Genomic DNA, 20,296 nt, shown 5'->3' with positions numbered 1-20,296 from the left:
ACAATCTTATGGCAGCTTGAAGTATATAATGAATCAAATAAATCCATACATGCATTTGACCAATCGGATGGATCCTTTTGATGTTAGATGCCCGCCTCCTATATAGACGAGGGTCATTTGGAGAGTAATTTAAGTTATGTTAACTTTATTTACTATTTAACTGTTGCAGTGAAATGGAAAAGGATATATTTAGATGTTTTGCCCTCTGTTCATGTGTAGCAAGATATATCGTCATCGCAATATTGGTGACTAATATCGCAAGTTTTCCTCATATCGTGCAGCCCTAGACAAAAGTAAGAACAGCAGGGAAGAAAGAAAATTACCCAAAAAAAACACCTTTCATTGTTTGTTTTATTTTTGGCCAAACTTGGCCCTGTCTTGGGAAAAATAACAGGAGAGCAGAGCAAATGCAAAGACTGTATGAATGTTTTTCTGGTTTCTCTGGACAGCTGAACAAATCATCCTGGTTTCAACAAACCTTTGGTATTACTTCTACATTTTTTAACAAAAACAACATACATTGATTACGTTTTAAAACAAACAGATTCAATTTGGGGATAAATGTAATTTCTGAAAGTGGGCTGAAATACATATTTTTGAATCTGTCAACTAAGTCAGTGTTTTTCAACCTTTTTAGAGCCAAGGCACACTTTATCCTTGACAGAAATCCTGCGGCACACCAGCATCCAAAAATTAAAAAAGGAGAAACTCTGTAGTCTGTATTGATGTACAGCCCCTCTGCAATCTCACATGCAATTTTGTGATGATTGTGGCAGAAAAAGCTGGAAGTTGCAGCTGTTTTTTCTAAAAGTTGTAATAAAAGTCAAGTTAGTTTTCAGTAATTATTTTTCAACTAAATTATTTGACATTTTACCCTGGTAGTTGTTTTTCCCTTCAATTTGTGAACATGCAATTTTATGTAATCTCACAAAAACCCAAATATTTTCCTTCTAAATAGTGATTTATGTTTTTATTTTTTATGTTGGTGCAAAGGCAATTGTAATGTATGAACAATTATATGATCACTATATGTTTTTTTTATAAATTTTGCACAAAAAAACTGTAGCTACACAAAAAAGTAAACACGTTGAAGTTTTATCAGTTTTGCTTTTGTCTTAATCAAAGATAAAGTCTATAAAAATTTTAACAAAAATGTTTTATTTCTTTTTAGATGATTAAATTGTTTTAAATTTAGTTGAATTGTGTCTGTCGGCCACTTCACCTTAATCCTATTTCTTTAATGTCGTTATAACTTCTATTTAAGCTTAACTTTTCATTTTTTTATAGAAGTGACTGAAGTCTGAAAGCGAATTCATCCTTCAATCCAGACATTATTAGAAAAGTGTTTCAGTTAGAAAGATGACTTGGACCAAAAACTCTGGGATGTTTGGCTGTTAATAAACTCAAACCTTGAAGGAGAACTAAGTGTTGACCTCTGATTTTATCAAGAAGATTTAAAAACTGTTTGATGTGTGTTCGTTGTGGTTTCAAGATGTTTAACATGGAAGACTCATTGTGCGCGGAGACGCTGTCACTTTAACACAATGCATCTTGGGGGATGTAGTGATGTCAGAAAGCTTTATAATATTGTTCACTTGTTCCACAGTCTGATACCGGATCCCGTGGAAAGCTACACCACTAAAGACGATCTTTAGATGTTATTTTTGTTGGAACTGAGAGACTTTATGAGCAGAATCAGAACAAGGAAGTGAAGACTTTAACCACTTCTGATTGGTCAGACTGATGACATATGATTAGGGGTCCAAGAATGATTGGTGGAGACATTTAAAGGGGCGGGACTTTTCAGAAAACCGCTGAAGCTGTGGCTAAATCGCGGTAACGTCATTCTTATCAAACTGTCTTTAATAGAATCAAATAAACACAAATGGAAAAGTATTTTATGATCTTTCATGTTCCAAACTACTCAGTGTTTTATCAGTTTAGATGAACACAGAGCTGATGTCCTGGCGATGGCAAATCTTTATAGATCAGTGAAAATGGGTAATTTCCTACGGCACACCTGACCATTTCCCATGGCGCACTAGTGTGCCGCGGCACACTAGTTGAAAAACACTGAACTAAGTAACCCATCTAAGATAAGCAAACACAAAACAGGAATGACAGGAATCAGGGTTGGTTTGTGGAACTTCATTCACAAAGTCAGTTTTACATTTCTAAGAATATTTTTCAGTCTCATTCTTCATCATCTATAAATAAAAAAGGTAAACAAATTAAAAAACAGATTTGCAAAAAAAACATTTCTACTTATGATCAAAAATATTTGTCAAAGTTATTCTAAACATCCAGTCCACAGATGCTACAAACACATGCTCAAAACTGATCAAATATTAATTTAATGTTGATTTTGTTTGATTTCTTTTTAGTTTTAAATATTTATATTTGAGTCTTTTTTCTTTTTACAATAATTATATCAATTTTCAAATGTCAAATTTATCATTATCATTAATAAATACTATTATAATCATCATTAAGCGTAATAATATGCTTAATGATTATAAATTTGACAAATTCAGCACAGCAGAAACTGAAATCACTTTGTTGGACTCAGGAAGGATTTAGGATTTTGTTCTGCTTGATTTGTTTCATTAAGCTCCTGTTTTTGGTGTTTAGTCGGATTTTTTTAACATTGTCAATATTATATTGAAAGTGGATTTTTGGTTGTCAGGTTGTCTAGAGTGTATGTTTTATCCCTCTCTGTCAGTCATCTTTTTTTTTTTTTTTGAATTTATTGAATGGTGTTTTCGGAAAACTTTACCTCCTTGAAGCTTTTATTTCCATCTTTTCTTTTTCCTTTTACATTTAATCCCTTTTTCAATTTTGTAGCAGCCTAGACTATTGCGTCTGGTTCCTTATGGACCTACAAAGCTTCAACCAATGGCCGCCATTAATTAGGCTGGAAAGACAGTTATCTGGGAAACAGTGTTATATCACTGAAACAAATCAATGGCATTCATTAATGTTTCCCTCCGGCTAAGTACAGCTACACTGCAGTTTCACCACAGCAGAAACAAGAAGTGTGTGCATAAAAAATAAAGAAATAAAAAAGGAGGATGCCCCAAATTTTCATTTGCTCTCATAGACGAATGCAGTGCAGCATGTTAGCAAACGGAGAAAATGTCAGAGCTATTTGACCCCCGACAAGCTGCAAACGCTCTTCTTCTCTCTGTCACACATAACGCTTAGTCATCAGGGAGATATTTAGCAAAACCTGTGAAACTAAAAAAAAAAAAATTCCCTTGAAGCCTAATTTGGAGGGATAGTCTGCGTCTTGGACATACTTTATTTAATACAGTCAGGGGGTGACATTTGCAGTTAGCCTTTTTTTTTTGCATGAGACTTCAGAGAAAGATCCCAGCAAACTATGAGCAAGATCCTTAAAAGAAAAGCCATTTTTAGGTCTTGTAATTGGGAAACTAGGGTTCACTTCCCAGGGGTTGCGATGAGCTTAATCCAGTGTGGGTACTTAGGCAAGACCTATTATGTTACTGTCTACCTATGTAGCCACAAGAGGGTCTGAGTCTGAGTCTCCCTGTGCCGGTCCCCAGCCCGGATAAAATACAGGGTTGTGTCAGCAAGGGCATCCGGTGTAAAAATGTATGCCAAACCACCTGTGCAAATCAGTCATAGTTGACATATCCAGGTGGCAAAAGGTGAGCGACGTTTTAATATTAAAATTTACAACAACAAAAAAAACAATAATTATTTTACCATCTTCGTGTTTGAGATTAACTGAGGATGCTAGCAAAATATATAAAAAAAATAAGGAAAGCACTTGTAGCAGACAGGAGTGATGACTTTTTCCCCTTGCATATGCAAATCCAAGCGAAGCAGTGGGTAAAGGTAAATAACCCCCAAACGAACCCTTATAGGCTGATCAATGACAACCATTTGATTCTGCTCTAATTGCAGAGCGCTGCATTCAAAGTGCAGGCGTGGCCTTGTGAGCTGGGGGTAGTTTCAAAGGCAGCCACTGGAAACAACATCCTCATTAACTGCATTGCTTATTTTATGTCCAAACATTTCATAACAGGGGCTTTTCATAACAAGAGCTAATTACCTCTGGCGATGTTTCCCACGTATTTAAACAGCGGGAAAGAAAGTCTTTATCCTTGATACAAAAATAGTGTCAAGCATCAGCACAGAGAACTTTGCTTTAATAATGCAAACATTTGAAGAATAGCCAGCATTTTGGGTAAAGAAGTCTTTACATGATGCTGCACAGGCATCTAGAAACTCAGAGTATCATATTTTTCTGACTATAAGTTGCAGATCCTTAAAAATGCACAATAAAGACAAAAAAATCATATAAAAATCCCATTTAATGAGAATTTTTTTTTAGCACAGTACAGTCCAGGCTTTTTCTTTCACAGCTCTATTCTGATTTATGATATAAATTTGCTGTCATAGAATTCCGGCCGAACACAAACTGCAATAATTAATTAATTTCTCCTCCCTGATCAATTTTCAAACAGTTGGCACTTCTGTGAATTAAAAAGGACCCCATTCATACGTCACTTCCAAGTCCCTGATTGGTCAAAGTTTGACCTGGTTTAACTTTCATCGCAGGTTTTGGAACATCATTTCCATTTCACTGCAAAGGTCGAATTTAAATAAGAGTCGGCATAACTTAAATTATTCTCGAAATGACCCTTGGCTACATAGGAGGCGTCCGAGGCGAGCATCTAACATTAAAGGGCTCCATCCGATTGGTCAATGATGTGAAGATGTCCATCCCAATGGTCAAATACATAAATGGATTTCTTTTGATTCACTAAATACTTCAAGCTGCCATAAGATTGTTCAAACCCATTTAAGGTGGCGATTAAGTGCAACTCTCACCGTCTTTTGCGATATGCGTCCAGCACAGCTTAATACCGCGATAACAATACATTTGCACTATATTGTGCAGGCCTACTGACAACAGAAGCTGAATTCATTTCAATGAGAAACGAGTTAAAAAAGAACACAATGGTTGAGCCTAACACTTTTACAAAAGATCAAAAGATTATTGGAGAGGGTCCTTAAAGAAGCCCCTTAATTTAATCACAGTGCTTTTTTGTTGTTGTTGCCACTAATGACTTAAAACTGAATTATTTTGTCACCATTTGTCTTTTTTTGGCTCTGTGATGAACTGCTTGGATCTGGAAATCAATGGCTGAAAACACAAATACCTCGTTCTTCACACCAATTACCTGTTTTTGTGATTATGGTTCTTTAATTTACTCTATTTTTTTGTACCAATTTCTGATTAACATTTCCCCAATGATCAATTGAATCAGAAGTAAAGAGGGGAGGACGATTGTGTTCATCCATGCATTTGGTCGCATTAAAAAACAGTTGTAGAGTCGAGTCAAGCAGGCGTTTCCACTGAAGAAAATATCTATAGCTAACGGTGGCATGGAATGGAGGGCAAAGTGCTGAGCAAACATTTAAAACAAAGAGGAGATTAGCGGCTGTCAGGGTGCTGGATTGATGCGGGTCCTGTGAATGAGGGGGGCATTAACAGCAGACAAAGCTGACCCACACTGGCCAGCCGCCACTACCTTTTACTGCAAGCGTGCACCCAGAACCTGCAAGCACGCAAATGCATGAGCAAGTTAGGAAATGATGGAAGCTTACACAAAGCAAAATGTGTTTTCAAGTTTAAAAAAAAGCAAAATATAAAATTATTTAGGAGTAAAAAGAACAAAACCAATATGGTGGCATAATATTCTGAATTGATCAAATAAACATTTTTTTTGGGGTTTGGCAGTTTCTTAAAGCTATTTCTCATGGTGTTATTGAAAAATATAAGAAGGACACAACCTACGGCTTAAGATTACAATGTGAGCATGGAGTTAAAAAAAGAGACAAAACTCAGTGTGTCAGCAATAAAAGAAACTAACCAAGGGTTTAGTTTTCTTTGCTTGGAACAAAGAAAAAGAAGTTCCTAAAAAGGAGTCTTTAGGGCTTCAGTGTAAAGTAAATATTTGCAAGCGGTTTCAACTTTGATTTATTAGTTCTAAAAAATAAATATTGCTATAAGTATTAATAAAAAAGGTGGTTTTGACCTTTAACACAATAGTTATGTTGAAGTAATCCAAATCCCTTAACATCCAAAGGACCATACAGGTAAAGAAAGGAAGGAAGCTATGCTTTTATTTTCTTAAAAACACTTTTTATTTCAGGGGTACAGAGAGAACTGGGAAATCAGTCAAAAATGATCAGAATGAATTGAATGTGTATTCAGGTTAAAATCCAATCTGAAAAAAAAAGGTACTAAATGTACATAAAAGCATTTGTCCGAGTTGGCATCTGGCTCAAAACTACGGCTGATAAGCTCCAATATTTCTCGCAATTTTTGTTGCACTGGTAAATGTTAAGTTGGGGGTGTGGAGGACTACAAGCTAGTGGAAGAGCGTGTAAATATATGGGGGATGGGAAATGGGGGCGGGGTTGGTCCACATCAACGGTCTCGCCCACAACTCAGAAGTAAATATGTCGTTAACTCAACTGATTTAAGTATGTCCTAAAGAATGACACAAGTGTTTGGACAAAATTAAAGGACCACTGGGAGGACTTTCACAAAAGATGATCGGAGTTCGACCAGCTTCATCACACTTTAGCAAAACGTTTGACCCTTTTTCAGAAAACCAAGCGTGACGGCGGCGTGTTTTTCCTGACTCGCAACGCTCATGAATGCCACCTCGGTGCTTGAGTTGCACTACTCTATTACAACTAAGGGGTCCACATGAGGCGATTACACGGAAAATACAGCTTATCTCAATTTACAAATGATTTCAAATATACAGCTGAAGTTTCAAGTGGGTGTTTGGAGAGAAAAGGCAAATAATAAAGAGTTATTCTTAAGGGGAAACTCTTCTTTCCCACCTGCCCACTCACCGTCTCCCTGACACACTCCAAGATAATTGGGAGATGGCCCCTCACTGCCCTCTCCCGTGAACAAAAAACAGTCACTCCCCGTCACAGCAGAGTTTGGCTCATTATCCATAACAAGGGTCAGTGCTTGTCGGAACCGCCGCCACCCGACAGCACCTGGCTGACATCACGGCAACACAACAGTCAATGTTGCCACGGCAACGGCAATTTGGCAACCCCGACTTGCCTTGCTCCGTGGGGGATTGATTGGGTGAGCAATGCAGTGAGAGGTGGATTAGGAGGAGGATTGTCGTCTCCCTCGGTGCAGAGGGACATGAGCTTTGCCAGACACACAGAGAGGATGCTGGACTCACCGAAACACTGATGACTGACCTGACCTGAACCGGGCTTAACGCTGATGTGAAAAAAAAAAGAAAAAAAAAAACAAAACTCTGTTTACTTTGCTGCTTTTAATGAATTGACTAAAATGTCAAAGAATGATTAAGAAGGAATCTTTGACTGAATTGGATGCTGTTTCATGGAACACAGTAAAGGGTCCCTTTTCAGTCAAACATGCATTTTCTTTCCAGCAATATTTTTGCAAGCAAGACAATAGACCCAGGGGGATTTCTACTGAGAGAAAAAAGTCAACCACAAAGTAAAAATAGCTTAACTGAAGTAAAGAAAGACAACAGCTAACACCCTTCCCAAATGATCTGGGGCCTCATTTATAAACGTTGCGTACGCACAAAAGAAGGCGTACGCCACTCTCTACGCATAGGTTGAGATTTATAAAAAGCAAACTTGACGGGAAAATGTGCGGTCCTTCACGCAAGCTCTGACCCAGGCGTACGCACAAAACGGGTGAAATGAGAAACGGCGACACCGTCGGCAGATGGAAGAAACACGTGAAAGTGAAAATGACAATCCTGCCTCTCATAAATAACATGAAGACTTCACAAAGCAAGTCTTACAATTAACAGCTACACGAACCCCCATTTGATCGATCAGCAGTGAAACAAACAAAAAAAAATCAAACGAAAATTACAACAGAAATTCAAATGAACACTTATTTGCAAAAAGAAAAGTGAAAAATGTTCTGCAATATTGGCATGTTGTGCAATTCATCCTCATAAATAATATAGTTAACAGAACGAAATAATGTACAAAACTGATATTCCCGTCATTGTGTCCGTCTGGCGGAGCAGATATAGGTGCAATTAGACAGACAGATGGATAGATGGAGAGATATGCACCAATTGTCCACTGGGGAAAGTTGTTTTCATAGTAAAACATTTCTTCATAAGCTACGGAATTATGGTATTCATGCATTTGCCTTTAGTTTGTTTTATTTTTGATAAAACAACGTATGGCGTATGTCTCAACCATTCAGAAAGCAACAAGAAATTACATTTGCGCAGGATCAATTTCCCATTTCCACGTCGATTATTACCGACATCTGTAGCTTGTCAGATGTAATTAAATGGAGGGAAATAAAACGCCCCATCACAATGCATAATGACGCACAATGGCTGATTTTGCGCTCTTAGAAGATGTGGCAAATGGAAGAATTCGGAGTGAACGCATCTTTAGACAGCAAGAAGACTTGCTGGCAAACGAGGACGAGTGGCTTATGAGCCAGTTCCGACTTCCTCGAGCCGTCCTGTTGGAGCTTTTGGGGGGGTGTCACCTGGTGCATTTGGCGCGTCGTGTCCCCCTCCGCCTCAGTCACTACTCCACTTAAAAGGGATTCCCCAATAATTGCCGCCAGTCTCTCATCAAGAGGGGTCAGCTCCAGTGCCCCCCCCCCCCCCCCATGGCAGACACACTCTGGCGATGCAGCGCTAGACGTTTTTTTGCCTCGACTTCGATGTCTGACCATTTCTTTTTTATTTCGGCCACGGTCCGAGGTTGTGAGGCTACAGCATTTTCGGCGTCTGCCACTGTTTGCCACTCAAGTGCCTTTTTGGCATTAGTAATGCCCACACTGTGCCCTCCAAACAACATTCTTCTCCTCTTTTCCACCTCGCCAACGATAACTTCTACTTCACATTGAGTGAAGTTCCGTTTTTTGATTTCCTCTCGGTGTTTGCCATGGTTTCGCAATCAATGAATATTCATTTGTGGGCGTTTCACGGACTATTTATGGGCAACTATGGGCGTGTCATGAGGCCGCAAAAGCTGCGCTGCATTTAGAATTGGTTGTGATTTATTAAGGGAAAGATGCGTAGGATGTGCGTGCGCACGGTTTTATAAATCCAAATATTTCTGTGCGTACGCACGTCCTATGTTTCATCCGTACGCCACTTCTGACGCAAATCCTACGCAAAGTTTTATAAATGAGGCCCCTGGTCTTGAATAGGTAAATCAAGTGAACTGTTGGGATATAAAAAGGAAATTGTAACTGCTTTAAGGAGTTTGTTAGAAAATGATCAAGACTGTTTAATATTTTTCACCATTCAACTGCTGCGGCAGCAAGTTAGTCGGCCCCTCCCACCAGAGCTGATACAGATTTTGCAGTCAATTGAATAAAGAGTTCACTCCTTTAACTAGTTGATTTATTTTAACTAAATGAGTAAACTATTGCAATTTATATTGGTTTTAAAAAAAAAAGTTACTTTATTTTCAAACTTGTCATATATAAAGTGCACCGATTTACAACACACATTAAAGCTATGTCCGAATTCCTTCCCTACTTACTACATAGTGCACTATATAGTGCGTTGGCCAAATTGTAGTGCTGTCCGAATCTACAAGTCCAAAATCAAGTGCCCTACGAATTTCCCAGAAGTCTCATTGAAAAACCAGTGTGCATTAATGCTCACTACATTGGTGAATACAGACCAGAATACATTGTGGTCAATTTTTGCAAAAAGAAAAAGTATTTATATGCATATTTTTTAATAAACCATGAATGTTGGAACACATTGGATTCATAAGAACTTGCTTGTAATATGCTACACGTTGCCATCAAATGCCATGTTAGACGCATTAACCACAGTAGCGTCTTCCCAATACCAGTAACTCCCAACATTGTTGGCATAGACTAATACCGCTAAAACAAATGTTACTATGACCACTACGCTAACTCCTAACCGTGTTGATAATGTAAAAAAAAAACACAGTGTGTAGCTCTCAAAATCGCCAGAACTAATCCATTTATAAGGTGCTCCAGATTACATGGTATTTTTTTAAATCAATAAATAATAAGGTTTTCAGGTGCACCTTGTAAATAGTAAAAAAAAAAATGTAATACTCTCACCCTGCTCTTAGTCTGTTAGAAGCATTGAATGAAAGAAGTAACACACCATACTCTACACTAATATCTCATGTTCTATCTAACAAAACCACCTTCTTGTCCTTTTTTTAATATGTTTTGTCTATTATTTACTTTTACTTTCATAAAATTTATGTTTTAAAAGGCCTATAACGTGCAAAATCACCTTTTTGAGCTTTTAAGTTTCTCATAATGCTAATACCTCACAAAAAAACCCAATTGGTATTTTGATCACACATTTCTAAAAATTCCTCTAAAAAACCTGCTCTTTGAGCACCAGCCCCGCCCAACCCACACAAATGAGGTGGTGATGTCACAAAGTGAAGAAAAGCACCTTCCAGGAAGAGTCTGCGCTGCCGGCCCCCCCCCCCAGGCTAACACACACACACAATTTATCCACTAAGCTAGCAGTGATCGGTTGAAAACGCATTGCTTTTACATTCATAACATACACATCCCTTAGAAAAAGTTTGGATGTAGGCGGAAAGAGATCCAGTAGCCTTACTTCCGGGGAGCTAAAGAGCTGCAAAAATAACAAATATTTCTCTTTTTTTTAAATCACTCTTTTGGTTGCCAAAGGTAATATAGTATCATATATAGAGAAATAGCTTACTCTGAAAGACTTAGGGAAAGCATGATGTAGAGGCCCTTTAACATAACTGTATTTAAATTTCCTTTAAAACATGATCCCGTTAAAATCATGTTTCAATGGAAATGCATTTCCTCCACTCCAACTCAGCTCCTATTGTTATGCGTGATTCTAGTGTTTGTAGAGTTCCTTGCTGTGGTTGTGTTGGTTTGTGTGTAAGGGGTGTGTTAAGGTCGTGTCTCTGTGTCTGGATGTGCTGGCATGCTGCCATGTCTTTGGCTCATTGGGTGTTGAGTTTGAGTAGGGGCGTGTGGGTGTGCAGTTGTGGTATGAAACATACCAAACAAATACATTTAACTGGCAAGTTAATTTGCAATGAAGTTGATATGACAAATTGAGGTGTTTTACTTGGTTTGATCCACAACCTCAAATCCCAACCTGCAGAGAAACATAGGTTTTCATGGAATCACAAACTGTGTGACTCGTAAAAACCCAAATTCAAACCAGAAATTATCTCTATAGGCCACTTCTAGTCATCGTATTTTATTTCAGGGTTAATAAAGTAAACATTAACCTTTACAGAGAATGGTGGAACCTCTACCTTTGAAACTCTGCAGCAGGTTAAATGAAATCTCCCATCAGCATTTGCCGTGATCAATTTCAGCATCTAACTTTTTTTCAAATATTGGAATAAACTATTGCATGCTTGCAAAACAAGAAATGAAATATTCATTTCATGAATAAACTATGAGGGTACTCTGAGAGTGCAGTTCTATCTGCCCTACCTTGCAATTTTAAACAGTAATTTGGATCTGCACCAAATTTTCCTGTTTTCTTTGCCAAAGCGCTGCTTCTCTTCCAAATTTCAAACTTGTTTGTGCATATCAGTCCCTAAATACTAGAACATGTGTTTTTAACTGTTTTGTTTCCCACAAATGGTTGCAGTGTGAGACAAAAAACACCTCAAATGCTAAAATTTACTAATCTCATTTATTTCTAAGATCGTCTTGTACTCAGCTGTTTAAAGGGGGGTCTGCTTGCCGTGTTTTTTGTATATGACTTATATTTTCTTAGTGTTTCTCAGACTAAAGTGCTGTTGACCAGGCAACCCACCATGCTATCTACTCGCTGATGCAGGGAGGGGTTTGCCTGCTGAGATATGAATCAGATGCCGCCGTGACTGGAATACAATGAACTGCCAACACTCTCTCCATGCATCTCTCTTTCAGAACAAGGTTATCAGCAGAGACGATCAGGTTAGGACAATGGTTGGCTGGTTCGCTTTGTGAATGACTTCAATAAAAAAAAGGTTTTCTGCTGCCTCTCATTTTCATTTTACATTACATAAGACGAAAGGTGTTTTAAAATGACTGTCTAACAGTATTTAGAATAATAACCGCTGGCAATATTATGAATATGAAGAATTTGAATACTAAACTGTTATCTTGCTCTTATCAGATCTAGTACATGAATGTCTGCCAAATGGATTGCTGCTTTGTGAGGCTTAGTCTGTCAAAATTGCAAAGTATAACTTTGCTTTTAAACATTTGAACAAACCAAAACACATCTTATCTGGAAGCTAATGCTAAAGTTTAAGGTCTTGCAACAGGATAGAGATTGTGATGATTAGGCCTGCATAATAAATCTCAAATTTATCATCATCGCGTTAGCCTGTGTGATATGTATATTGAAAAGAAAACTGCAATAAAGTCTTGCCTTTAATGTTGACACAAGTTAAAACAATTTCACGGCAGCTTAAAGTATTTAACAAAACACAGCCCTGTACGTATTTGACCAATCAAATGAAGCGTTTTAATGTTAGATAAACGCCTCCTATGCAGACAAGTGTTAATTGGGGTATAATGGAAGTTATGTTGACTTTTATTTACATGAAACCTTTGCAGTTAAATGCAAGTCATATAGTCATGGCAATACTGATCACTAAAATCACAAATTTTCCTCAAGATACTTGACTTGACTTCAAGAACACCCATTTAGCCCAGGGTGTTCACACTAGATAAGCTCACTAGTTTACTAGCACATGCCTGCCTACAGTTGGAAGAGCCTTTATGCTAAATGTTAAAGCGGTGGAAATCTCTTAATTTGGGAAAGAAACAGAAACAGTTGGGTTCATTGCTAGAGTCATTGCAATGGCGGATACGGATTACAATCATGTCAGGAAAGTGGCCTTGGTTTATCTCAATTTAAAGAACAAAATTAGGCGTTGTCAGACTAGTTCTGAGTTCACTAGGAATCAAATCCATACATCACTAACAAATCTGATTCCCTGATTGGTCAAAGTTTGACCAATGCGTTTTGTACATAGAGCGTGAAAACGGTTCTAAAAACTTGCGTTGCTACGAGCGACCACCAGAGTTTTGATTGCATAAGCCCGACAAGTTCATGTACACGTGTTAACATAGACTTTTCATTGAAAGTGGCTGCTTAAACACGCTTTGCCAAGGGTGTTGTGAACATAGCTTCACATCGTGCAGCCCCATCATACCAACAAATCTGAGACACAATAGCTGAAAAAGAAAAAAAACGACAAATGAAGGTAATAAAAGAGCTGAGACAAAACCCAAATCTCACCCCAGTCAAGAAGATTTTGCATAAGATATGCAAAACTAAATATGTCAATCAGTTGAAGCGACTGTGAAGAATTTTTACATAATGTGGAAAGCATCAAATGAAGCATTTTTTAAAGTCAGGAAAAAACGGCTCATACGCTAACCAAAGGTGAGACTGATCTGAATTTAAGAATTTGCAATTTTTATCTATGAACCAAAAATAAGGGAATGTAACACCACCTAAATGTCATAATTTAAATGCCAAACATCCACCATGTACCATACCAATTCACTAAAGTGAAAAACCTCTCATTTGATCAATGACCCATTACTGGCCAATACATGTCTGTAATAAGTCACTGAGAGGTTATTAGAAGTTTGTCCACATCACATGTATCATCTTCTGAATATAAAAACTTAATGAAGCCTGTTCAAGGCAAAAGAGCTAGGGCACGTCTTTGAAAAAGGATGATAACCCAGTCCTAACGCTTCTCTGAACCGTGGCAGAGTGCATCATTTTCAGCCGTCCTCCAGGGAGGCAGCTATGAGGGTCATTCTACCATCCACTATAAATCTTTGGCAATTAGGCAAAGAAATGGAGAGAAGGAGTTAGGGAGATGGGAGATAGGGTGGGTTGAGTGGAATGCGATTTCCCAGAGCAGCAGTTGAATGAGCTATGAAGACTTCGGGCTTCCTGTAAAGCTGCTGAACATGTAGAGGGAATGCAGCATTAAGGGAAAAGAAGCTCTTTGATCAGTTAAATATTGTGTGACAACACTATCTGGCAGCTTCACCTGTGTGCGTGTTGAGCGTTTTGAAATGTAGCTTGTAGCAGTCAGTAAACACTAACTGTTACCATGCATGCTTTTGGCAGGTTGAAAAAATAGATAGAGTAAAGTGAGTGTGTTTGTGGGATAAGGGGCCTCATAAGGATAAAGATAAAGATGCTGCACTATTAAGTCAGTCATGGAAAGTCATTGATTGCAGACCACAGGAAAGACATTTTTATTTTTATTTTAATGTGTTACTAACAAGGTTGGGAGCTAGCACAGTCTCAATAACGTTTGTTTTAGTGGTGTCAGACAGTTTTTTTGCGTGTTACTAGCAATGTGGTGAGCTTGCATAGTCACAGTAATGTTTCTTTTAGCGGTGTCAGACAGCTTATTTTTTACATGTTACTAGAAGCATTGGAAGTCAGCATAGTTAAAGTAACGTTTGTTTTAGCGGTGTCCAACAGTTTTTAATGTGTTACTAGCAACGTTGGAAATTAACGTAGTTAAAGTAATGTTTGTTTTAGCGGTGTTAGACAGTTTTTTATGCGTTACTAGCAACGCTGGAAATTAGCGTAGTTAAAGCAATGTTTGTTTTAGCGGTGTCAGACAGTTTTTTACGTGTTACTAGCAACGCTGGAAATTAGCGTAGTTAAAGTAACGTTTGTTTTAACAGTGTCAGACAGTTTTTTTATGTGTTACTAGCAACATTGGAAATTAGCTCAGTTAAAGTAATGTTTGTTTTAGCAGTGTCCGACAGTTTTTTATGTGTTACTAGCAACGCTGGAAATTAGCGTTGTTAAAGTAACGTTTGTTTTAACAGTGTCAGACAGTTTTTAACGTGTTACTAGCAACACTGGAAATTAGCGTAGTTATTTTTTTTTTTTTCTAACTTGTCCTGTCCAACAGCTGGGCAGACAGATGAGAGCTGAGGGCCTCTTGTGTTGGACATATTTTACTTTAACAAGAGGGGTTATTAATCTTCAGACAAACCAAAGGTATGTCTGAATAAACCCCTTTTGTAATTGAGGCCAAACTTTATTAATTTCAATCATGTCTGAAAATCTTTGGTGTTGGACCGGACGGAAAAGGAAAGAGGGGAAGAAGAGAGAGGGACATTAGAGAGAGGGGGGGTAGGGGGTGGTAATAGGAGGGGAAGGGGGATAAGACCATGAAGCAGCATAAAGCAACAAGTTTACTGGTTGTTAATCATTATGGTAAGGTTCAAATGTAGTAAAAACCAAAAAAACAAACAAAACAAAAAAGGGGCGGAGCCTGTCCACACACACACTGAAATGTATTAAACACACTTACTAGCTGCAAAAATGTCCACCTGTCGACATGTACACAAAACAGATAGTGTTCACACGCATACTTATGCCTTAAAACCAACTAGTGTGAAATATTTCAGTCATTCAGTCATGCAAACTGTTAGTGCAAAGGTGAGCTAACACCAGTGCTCAGGTGAGTGTTTATGTTCTTCTAAAATGGGTGGTGGAACGTGAAAAGAAGGAGGGAGAGTGCCCAGCCATCCCCACCCCAAGTCCCCCACCGCAGCAGCAGCGGCAGCCGGAATCCCCCCAACGCCACACGGGAACCGGCAGGGAACAACCGCCGCCCGGGCGACCAAGCCCGCCACCCAGGCCAGGGCCAGCAGGGCCGCCGCAAGGCCCCCAGAGCCAGAGGCCAGGGAGGCACGGAGGAAAAGAGAGCGCCGCCCCAGCCCAACCAGGAGAGCAGCCCCCCCGCCGCACCGGGAGAACCCAACGCAGGGCCCCACCGGATAAGGACGCCCACAGCCCCAAACGAGCACCCCACCACCACCCAGGAGTTCCAGGCATCCCCCCGCCCCAACCCCAGATACGAGCCAAGACCCCCAAAGGGAGACCCGCTCCGCACTCCAGGCAGCCATCCGCCTGGCCCACGGTTGGTCCAGGGAGGAGCAAGGCAGGGGCCCGCCGCCCCCGCCCAGGAGGGGGGAACCCCGGGGAAAAAAGAGGGCCCACAAAATTAGCGTAGTTAGAGTAACGTTTGTTTTGGCAGTGTCAGACAGTTTTTAATATGTTACTAGCAACGCTGGAAATTAGCGTAGTTAAAGTAACGTTTGTTTTAGCGGTGTCAGACAGTTTTTTATGTGTTACTAACAACCCTGGAAATTAGCGCAGTTAAAGTAACGTTTGTTTTGCCAGTGTCAGACAGCTTTTAATATGTTACTAGCAACGCTGGAAATTAGCGTAGTTAAAGTAAAATTTGTTTTGGCGGTGTCAGACAGTTTTTTACGAATTACTAGAAACATTAGAAATAAGCATAGTAAGTTTGGGAGATACAAGAATTGTGAATACGCTAACGCCTCTACCATGGCTAATGTGTAGCATGTTACAAAAAAGTTCTGGAGTTAATGTGAATGCATTTCATAAAGTCTGACTAACTAACAGACTTCTCTCAGACTTTTTGTCACGCATAATGCCCCTCATAGTTCGGTTCACCTTAATATGACAAGTTTAAAGATAGACCATTCATTGTTGGGGCGTGCTATAGTGCGTAAATAAGGTAAATGTGCACGAGTGCTAGCACTAGCATGAGTCGTCATTGATACTATTTGTAGAGTGTACACAGACACACTTGAGACATCAATGTGAACGATAGTGATACGGAAAATAGATTTTTCCATATTACCAGAAGATAAGCCTGATGACAAAGAACAATAGACAAAGCCCCATTTTGTCTGCTTTTGAATCAGATATATTGTTGTCCCTAAGACCAGAGGTAAAAAACGGCTTTTGTTTGGAGGCCAAAAAATTCAAGCTAAATAACTATTTTTACATTTAATTTAAACTAAAAATGTAATTGTTCTTTTTAATTTAATTCGTAATATGTTTTACTTTATACTGTGTGCATTTCACAGCATTCTAAAACAGTAGTTTATTAATATAAAGAAATGAGACAGTAGACTTGTTTTAAACACAATTTTTAAAAAGTATTTTTCCCAGGAATGTACCATTTTTGTAAATGTTTCCCATTAGTTTACTTATTAAATAACAGGGTTAGTTTTACCTCTGCTTTAAAGATGACACAGAGGTAAATAGAAGTATTGTGACAGCTTTAAACATTCATCCAGATGAGAAAAGCAGGAAAACAAAGGCTGCAAAAATGTGGCGTGATGGCTACTGCAATGAAGCTGTCACACGATGCAATGACACCAATTTTGCAATCCTGACCCACAAGCAAAACTTTAAGGTGCTGAGAATGTTGGTGGATGATTATCAGAAGATTTCTTCCCTCAAATACAGACAATCTAAAGTTTAGCTTGCGTGGAAAGGCTACATCAAGTTACATGTAGGTTAGCTTAATTCCATTCAAATTTGTTATTTGAAGGCTTATTTATAAACAAATTTAATGCAATGACATAATGAAGCAAATGTTAAAAACTAGTGCAGATAAAACAGATCATAACATAAGCTTGATTTGTATGGGGGGACCACAATACAAGGAAGAACACAGAAAATGTGGCATAATATACAATAAATAATATTCCACATTGATATTTCAATGAAGCTACAAAAGCTAAGAATCCCAATTTTACTTTTTGTCCTTTGTTATTTCTCTCCAGACTTTGTTTCTGGTTTTAGTGTTATAACAGGTAACTAATATCTGTCATAAATTCAGATTTTATACATTTTTTTTTCTTATTTTCTAAACGAACAATGCCGTCTCCTCCTATTTATAAGTTTATTATATTATAAGTTTTAAAGGCCTACTCTGATTAAAATGGTGTTTTTAACATGTTTTTGTGGCATTTTTCTGATGACAGAGTACAAATGAGGAAATTTAAAAGTAAAATTGCATTTCTGAGTATTTCTTCATCCAAATTGTTGAGTAGGGGTGAAAAAATTCCATTCGAAAAAGCTTGTAGTTGTGATGAGGGTGCGACTATTTCCGGGCAAACAGGTGCCCTGCTCTGCTATAAACAACTAGATCCATGCATGTATTCATTTTCCTCATCTAAGCTGGCACCTGACTCAAAACTGTACATATGCCTGGACAGCGCTGATATTGCACGCCATTTTTGTTGCACCTGTAATGTTGGGTTGGGGTTATGAGGGGCTGTAAGCTAGTGGGAGAGTGTGTAAACAAATGGATGATGGAAAGTGGAGGCGCGGCATCTCCACGACAACAGACCATCCCACAAATCAGGTGAATTTCTAAAAAACTTCTGCCACTCTGCAGAAACTATGTCCAAGAACAGAACAAACAGGTTAATTGAGTTTTGGCTAAAAATGGCATAATCATAATTAAAAGACCACAGGGAACACTTTTACAAAAGATCAAAAGAGGATAGGTGTGGGACTTTAAGGGCTTTACAGTACACACAGATAAACCCACTTTGTGTTTTCTCAACATTTGTTACAAAAGAGAAACAATTAAACCAATTCTTGATACCGCCTTAAGTCAATGAGAAGCAGCACTACTGTTTGTTGCAAAAAGACACTGCTTAAAATTTACATCACAGTCTGAGGAAAAACTGCATGTCTGTTTATTTTTGAATAATACTCCAATAAATAAAATCAAATAGGACATTATTATATACAACTACTATCATAGTACTGCCTGCTTAAAGGAAGACTTGGAACTGTGTGACAGGCGTGATGGAGAGTTTTAGGGTTAAGCTGTGATGCTCTCAGATGCTTCTGTACAGGAAATCACACTAATGGATCGGCACATTTGCCACAATTTCCACCCAGATCTAAGTCATGTGTAAAAGAGGCAACTTATTAAGACCTTTCACTGTCCGGTATAATCTGCCCCACTGATTATCTTCTCCCCCAACCAATCCCACCAACCTCCCTAATGTCCATCACATTAAAGCTCTTACTCTAACCTCTGATGAACAGCGGTTGGAGGCTGAATTCGAAAAATATGTTTTGCAGACATATGGTTGAATAGGTCAGGGCCATTTCAGCCAAAATAAAGCCCCCCCACCCGGAGCCTAATTTTACAATTAATAGAATAAATTATTTTTTATCATCTCTGCTGAAATAGAATTTTTACCAAAAGAATGAAGGGGAATAATTAGTCCAGGGGGAAAACACTGATCAGACACGCAGAAATCAGGAGGAAGCAGACAGGCCAGAGTTTGTGCAAGGTGCTCTCCATCCGCGCGCAAACCTTGGCGGTGGCCGGGGGGGAACCACATTTGACGCCGTGCGTGCGTCGCTCTGCAAAAGGCGGCACAAAGGCGCACGGCGAGGCGCGTGCTCAGCCGCTGTCACACACGTGATGATCTTACAAATATCGCTTCAATTTGGGTCAATCAGAAGAAAAAAAAGCACCCAGTCAGAGCTGCAGCGTTTACTTTCACACCCCGGCCGTGGATAGATGGATGGTTGGATGGATGGATAGACGGATGGATGGATCGAAATGGGGGGGGGGGGGTGCAGTAAGGATGCATGGGGGGAGTCCATCATTAGTTCACGATCAATGTATGCGTACCACGGCGCATCAGCACAAACACACACCACACCTAAACTGGAATGGAACATTTGGCATGGCCCAGCCTTGATCCAAAAAACAGCAATCCCAGCAGGTTGTCTCTCACAGCAGCATCTATGTGCACAGACAGTGAGGCAAAGAAGTGAACTGACATTGCCTTACTGTAAAATAAATTCCTCTGGGGGGGGGTTGGAGAGCCTCCTTTCTTCCCCTTTGGACTCCCCTCCTTTCCGCCTTTCCGACGTGCGAATTTCCCGAAATTCAGACCATGCGAAATAGGTAACCAGCTCCAATGAAGTGTCAGCTCCAGCTCCCCCTCCGTTTTTATTTTTTATTTTTCTTTGCGGGAGGGGGAACCGCCAGCATCCAAGGCGGGAGAAACAGCTGTGATGAGGAGGGATGGAGCGACCGGGCCGGAGCACTGCGCAACTGCGCACGGGAGAGGACGCAAGGAGAGCGGCAGAGGTGCTTTCACTCCCTCCCTTCCTCTGTAGTTCACAATAAAACATCCCCCCATCCCTGCCAGACAGACTGACAGACGGCGTGGGTGCCAGTGCCAGCAGCGACACCTATTGGCGATGAGAAGTACAGTTATGTGCGGGCCGGGGGGGCGGGGGGATTAGTGTCTCCCAGCCTCAACAGCTGGAATAGAGACGCATGTTGGATGTGGGGTGGATCCTACTTTGTTGGTGGTGCCTTCAAGCGGCAGTCATTAGTCACA

At 39.4% G+C, this 20,296-nt stretch overlaps 1 protein-coding gene across 9 annotated transcripts in view; it reads right to left on the bottom strand.

Annotated features, from left to right (window-relative positions):
- Nucleotides 1-20,060, bottom strand: part of LOC101168153 (catenin delta-2) — a 181,499-nt gene extending 161,439 nt beyond the window's left edge. For 5 of the 9 annotated variants that reach the window (XM_023964878.1, XM_023964882.1, XM_023964884.1 and 2 more), the window contains exon 1: nucleotides 19,738-20,059. The gene's annotated coding sequence lies outside the window, so the exon portion shown is untranslated. Of the gene's footprint in view, nucleotides 1-19,727 lie in introns of all 9 variants that reach the window. The other 4 variants (XM_023964885.1, XM_023964886.1, XM_023964880.1 and 1 more) reach the window with 3 other exon arrangements.
- Between the last annotated feature and the right edge of the window lie 236 nt (nucleotides 20,061-20,296).

The sequence above is a fragment of the Oryzias latipes genome, chromosome 17 (genome assembly GCF_002234675.1).
Source record: "Oryzias latipes chromosome 17, ASM223467v1".
In the NCBI taxonomy this organism is placed as follows: Eukaryota; Metazoa; Chordata; class Actinopteri; order Beloniformes; family Adrianichthyidae; genus Oryzias; species Oryzias latipes.
The sequence above is the reverse complement of the archived record's forward strand: the minus strand, read 5'-3'. Positions and strand labels throughout refer to the sequence as shown.